Genomic DNA, 6,495 nt, shown 5'->3' with positions numbered 1-6,495 from the left:
GCACACCCTGAAGGAAGTGTTTGCAAATGCTACCCATAGAACAAACCTAGCACGGGCTTTGTGCAGACCCTTACAGGTCTATGGAGTGCAGCCATCCTGAATTCTGAATTAGAGTCCTTCTAAACAGACTGATTTATAAAGCTCCTGCTATTTTCTTTTGCTTGGAACCTGCTGGAAAAAGCAGCAGGGCTACCTATGGTGTGAGAAAAATTCCTTTCATCAGTTTCCCTAGGGCACAGTTCTACAACTCAAAGAGAGTCTGGGCAGAAATTTCTCCTTTAGATGCTTTTCAGTTTGGTTGAGAAAAGCACTTTCTTTCCACCATTGTGTCAGAGCTCTTCATCAATGCTGGAGAAAAAGGCTCTTAGAGTTGACCAGTTCACCCCTCAGAACATTCCGTTTCCTTTAAGCAACCTTAGAAATAGGCACCAGGACGGGAATAGACACAGCACCTCTTCTTTGTCTAAGTCTTCAGAGAAGGGAAGGTAACTGGTGTTTCCTCCAAAATGGGCTCTTCCTGAGAAATGAGCCACTTTGCAGAGTGACTGTAGCCTGTCTCTGTACTCTTTCTGCTCTCATCTGTGGGTGGCTGAAGACACTGATGTCACTTTGCCTTGACATCATATCAGATTCTCACTGGCTGTGTCAGAAAGCTCCAAAGAATTAAAGACCTTCAAGGAATTAAAGTGCCTTCAAAGCCACTACGGTTCTCAGTCAGTATTTCTTTTCGCACATCTTTCAGAACAATTGGCTTATTTGCAGGGAGGTTCCTGGGAGGTTCTACAGGAACTGTCAAGGTTTCTTCAGATGTCTGGAACTCTATCAAGTAGAGGAAGATGTAGAGTTGAGCGGAATGATTGTGTTAGGATAAGTGGGAAAAAGTCAGGGGGTAAAAATTTGTCCCACTGTGTTCTCCTAATGGATGTCGGAGTTACCATGTGGAGGGTTCTAGGGTTCTAGGAGTCAGGAAATACTGTAATCAGCTGTAGGCAGATTTTTTTTTTTAAACCAAAGCTGTTCTTAGTTTCTAGTTTCCTAGGTTTATTGGACCACAGAATGTTTTTCATGTGTAGGTCAAAGGATAGATGTTCATTGCAACATTCCAAAAGTGCTTGCCTGGGTTGCTGAGATGGTTCAATGAGTGAAGATACTTGCTGCCAAGGCTGATGACCTGAGCACAACCACTAGGACCCACAGGGTAGAAGGATGGAAATAGAGAACTGATTTCCACAAGCTATCTTCTGATTTCTCTCTCTCTGTCTCTCTTTCTCTTTCACATACACATACAGACAGTCTAAATAAAAAAAGACATTGTCTAAAATGGAATTATATTTTCTTATTAGGTTTAGAGACTTCAGGCATGAGTTCAAGCTGCAAGCAAATGTCACGAGGGGGAGGGGCAGATGACACACAAATGTGAGCACCCTTGGGATCTAGTTTACTGTGTGACAGTAAGTAGAGATGAGTATTTCTGAGGTCCTCCAAGCCTCTAAAAAGGTATGGTGGCTCTAAGAGATACTGAGTGCTTTAGTTATGGTCTCCTATCTGTGATCAATAGCTGAAAAGTAGCAACTTGAAGAAGAATAATTTGTTTTGTCTTACAATTTGAGGTGATGCTGTCCTTTATGGTGGGGAAGGCATGAGAGCAGGAGTGTGAGGACTCTGGTCGCGTTTCATCTTCCAAGAGGAAGCACAGAAAGAACAAGAAGTGGAGTGACCTCTGCAAACCTCAAGGCCTCAAGAGACCCATTTTCCCTAGTGAAGTTGCACCTTCTAAGGGCTTTTTAACTTTCCAAATGGCACTACCCAGTGGGAACCAAGTGTTTAAACACATGCCTGTTGGGGGACATTTCACACCCAAACCACACCAGGCTTCTGTTGTTTTGTTAGAATAAAGTTAATATGGTGATGGCTCATTTCAGTTTGGAATTTCAAAGGCTAGAGAGAAGTTTATATGCTTTCCACCCAGAAGGCTCACGGTATAGTTAACATTTGGTTCTTCCCTGCCATATGTAATAACTTCCAGAAAGGAGGAAGACTGGGAGAAATGGATGTTTTAGAGCAGACACATTTTATGTATTCACTGAAACTCAATCCAGAGGGCTTCTTAAGTGATCCCTCACTGCTGATTACAGTCATGAAAGAGAGGACGAGATGACCATACTGAGTGACAGAAGTCTGAGCAGGCTAGAACGATTGAACGGCATAGGCTCAAATGTCAAGCTCTTCTCTCGGTTAAAAAATGTTCCAAGGTACACAAATAGAGAAATAACTCTGCCTTACTGCCATTTGGGACATGGTTTTAGTTAGCGCCAAGCTCCATAAATTCTTTGAGGGTACTACTAGAGCAAACATGCATTTTACTTGCAAGTGGACGTATGATTGGTGTGGAAAAATGCAAGCATGTGCAGCCCAGAAAGTGAGTGCCATCTCTTGACTGTTATATTTGAAGAAGAATGAGGTATCTGAGCTCCTTCAGATGAAAGAATCAAAGATGAGGGAGGGAGATTCCTCTGCTGTGGGAAGAGGCTGAGGTTAGAGGCTTTTGAAACTTGAGGAAGGTAACTGTCACGTGATGTAAATCCTGCTTTTAAACATCTTAAGGCTCATGGGATGAGGGAGTTGAAGTACTTATACAGCCTCAAGGGGTAGAATTTGACTGGCTGGTGGAAACTCACAGGGAGTAGATTATGGCTTAAAAAAAAAATGATCTGTCAAGGGTTGGCAAGATGAGTCAACAGCTAAGGACACTTGCTGCCAAGACTTGATTATCTGAGTTTGATCCCTGGGACCCTCATTGTAGAAGATTGTCCTGACCTCCACAGATCTGCTGCTCCTGTTGCTGTACACGTACATGCACACACATGTAGAAGAATGTAAATTCAGAACATGGCTGTTCTGGCAAGAGATCATATCCAAAGACCTTCTAAGTCTGTGTGATCCAGCTGGAATACAAACATGCCTTAATCCAGGAGACAGAGGCAAGCAGATCTGAGTGCAAGGCCAGCCTGGTATAGAGCAAGTTTCAGGTAAAGAAAAGCTTAGATCCAGGCATGGCGGCACATGCCTTTAATCCCAGACAACAAAGGTTAGTTTGTAGAAGGGAGTACCCATGTTTCAAAATGATGTCTAATTTAATGGCAGAAACAGTGATGAATCAGAGAAAGATCTGACAAAATAGGATACACCTAACTCTCACAAGAAAAGGGAGGAAAGGGAAGGAATTTAATGGGCAATGCAAAGAAAGGCAGGCAGTTTTTACCGGGATAGTGACAGAGAGACAGGTTGCAGAGAGAGAACTCAGGTGAACACCCAATGAGCCAGAGAATGAGGAGGAGCCAGGAGATTAGAGCAGATTGCTGGAGTTAGTTTGAGGCCAAGCAGAGCAATTCAGAGACTGAGAGAAAAGCCAGACTGAATAAGTCAGCTGGGAGAGGAGTTTGAGCCAGAACAGCTGAGTTGAACTGTTCTGCCCAGTTCATGAACCCCAAAAGACCGGGAATAAACAGACTCCACTGTAAATACATGAGGTTCTTTCTATTACAAATTACAAGCTGCAGCTCGGGCCCACATCCACCACCTCGGAAGTGGTGGGAGCCGAGAGCCCTGTGCTCAGGTTAGTTGAGTGATTTAAAGATTCTGGTTCATCCCAGCATGCCCAAGGCAGGGGCAATTCCTGCCTGGCAAGCATCTATTGGTCAAAATGCTACATTTTGAATCGATTGGGTATAGGAAGGTCCCAGACCATAATGACCTGGTGTCCCTCCCTAAGGGGATGGGCCAGTTTCCTAGCAACTGTATCTCTAGTGGGTGGGGAAAGAACGCAGTAAGGCAGTCCTTCCCCTCAGGGCATTATTAGACTTCTCCACCCACCTAGTTCAGGCCTTAATTAATAGATGCTAATTTTTAATCTTTTCGTCTCTCAGAACCAGCCAGCCCAGAGCTCAGTAAGAACAAGAAAGGGTGAGCTTATTCAGCAGTAAGTCTCAGAGGCCTAGGTTAGATTCTATGGAGGCTAGAAGCTTCCAGGACCAGGCCTAGGTTAGCAGAGGGAGGCCATAAGCCTCCAAGACAACAACTGAAACAGGCAAATATAAGTTCCTTTTACACACACACATGTGCACCCCCTACATGCACACATGTGCACGAATGCAGGCACACACACATGCAAGCACACAGGCAGCACAAACACAGCACACCCACACATGCACATGCACACACATACACATATGTAAATGGCTGTCAATGACTGCTGGTCAGGAGCGGGATGAGAAGCTCAGTGAGTAACAGGGAGTTCTTTGTTATTAGAAGCTCCCATAGTGTGAAGTTTGGCTTGTAGAACCCAAAGTTCCAGGACACCTCCACATCTAATGTAATTTTGACACTGTGAGCTGTTAAACCTTGCTTAGTTCCACCAATCAGCTCTTACAAATGCGTGACCACCAAAGAGAAAAAACTTGGAAATGACAGTGAAGGAAAGCAATTTTTGCTCAGGGCTACTTACCCACTTTATGGGTATCTGTGTTGGAGGTTGGTCTGATGCTTGTATTTTGATGCTATTTACTGGCCCTCAAGATTTGGTTACCACCAAGATACACCTATCCTTGTTGTATAAACCTGCCTAAGACATTATACTTGGTTGGTTTATTAAAAGGCCTAAAACCTGGGCAGGGCAGAATGGGGTAGGCATGGCTAGGGTTCCTGGGCTTTGGGAACAGGAGAATCATGGGAAGAAGACAGAGCAGAAGGGAGGAGGAAGGAGGATGCCACAATGGGTTAGTGTGGAGAAGAAACCACATGAGCTGGGAGAAAGGAGACCCCAATAATGGTGTGGAAAAGCCCAGATGAAGAATACAAGCAAGTATTTTTAAGATTATGAGTGGAAGATAGCCCAGATGAGGATGGTCGAGAAGGACGGCGTTGAATGGGGGCTGGGAAGTGGATAGTGAGGTTATTGAAATAGTGTTGGTGAACTATCTGCCCAGCCCAAGGTGTTTTAAGGCAGTTATAAAAATCTAAGAAGTGACTGTGTCTTATCGATTGTGATATTATGGGTTAAATAATACCGCCGCAATAGTTATAGCACTAATAATAAATAACATTATATAGGCTAACCCTGCACGCAAGGGGTAAGCCAAGGGATGAACGTACTTAACTCTTTGGGGTGTGTGAATCAGAGCAGTCAGGTGTCAGCTGCAGGATAACTCTATTATCTTGCCATATGCCTGGGTATCCTGGGGTCCTCTCCCTGTGGTGCTTGAGTTTGTAATGCTGGAACAACTCAATAGGAACTTTAGTTTTTAAAGCAAGTGAATACCAACCATCTGTTATCCGCTTGTCTAAGCAGTGCACTGAGCTTAGCCTAGCTTCCTAGGATTATACAAGTAGCAATTTTCAATTATCATTTGTTTGGGAATGAGTTTCAATCCAGTTTCTATTTGTGAACTACTTTAAAACCAGTGATTTTGTTCCTTCTACTGACAATTTTCATAGACTCTTCTGTGGATGAGTTGTGAGGCAAAGGGGCAGGAAACATGCCTAGTTCTTAGTTCAAATTACTGAGACAACAAGAACATCACTTAATCCATTTCATTAATTTATATCCCCACATAGTAAACATTACACCTGACAATTACGTAGTTTCTAATGTTCATCAGCAAGGAAATGTAATTAGGAAGCAAGCAATTCTGTCCTTATGGTTTACCTAGGTGTGGATTGGATTGTGTCTCCATCACAGAGCATGAGCTACACTTCAGAGTTCTGAACTGAGGTTGAGAAGCACCTTGGGCGTTACAAGACTTTCGTGGCAAATCTTGGTTTTCAAGTTGACACACCCAGGGAGAAGGAGCCCCAGTTGGAGACTTGCCTCCAATAGCCTGGCTCATGGGGCGTTTTTCTGCTTGTTGATTAATGTTATACGGCTCAACCCACTGTGAGCAGTGTCATCTCTGTGCAGGTGGGCCTGGGCTATGGGAAGAAGCCGGCTGAGCAAGTCACGGGGAGCAAACCAGAAAACATCATTCCCTCGCAGTTTCTGCTTCAGTTCCTTTCTCCAGGTTCTTGCCTCGAGTTTCTGCCTGGATTTTCTTGCTAACTGACTGTAATCTGTAAGATGAAATAAACCCTGCCCTCTCAACTTGCTTCTGGTCATAGTGTTCATCACAGCAACAGAAAGCAAATTCAGACAGAATAAGTGCTTCCGTACTCCATACAATCTAATCTTTGAATCATCACTCCCAGGAAAACAGCCTTTGCAAGGACTAGTTTGTCCTTATTTCCTCCTCTTTCCCCTTCCTTTGTTTTGAATAATAAAATTGGTATAATCTAATACTGATCCATTTTTTAATTGATGTAAAAGTCGGAGCTAAGTTTAAAACTCATTTACTGAAAGCACATAAATTACAGATTCATGACAGGGTTCTCTCTCAAAGTTTTAATGATCAATGGTCATGGTTTTATGCTTATGTTATATATTTTATTTTACATACCTTGATT

This window comes from Meriones unguiculatus, chromosome 2 (assembly GCF_030254825.1).
Source record: "Meriones unguiculatus strain TT.TT164.6M chromosome 2, Bangor_MerUng_6.1, whole genome shotgun sequence".
In the NCBI taxonomy this organism is placed as follows: domain Eukaryota; kingdom Metazoa; phylum Chordata; class Mammalia; order Rodentia; family Muridae; genus Meriones; species Meriones unguiculatus.
This window is presented reverse-complemented; position numbering follows the sequence as displayed.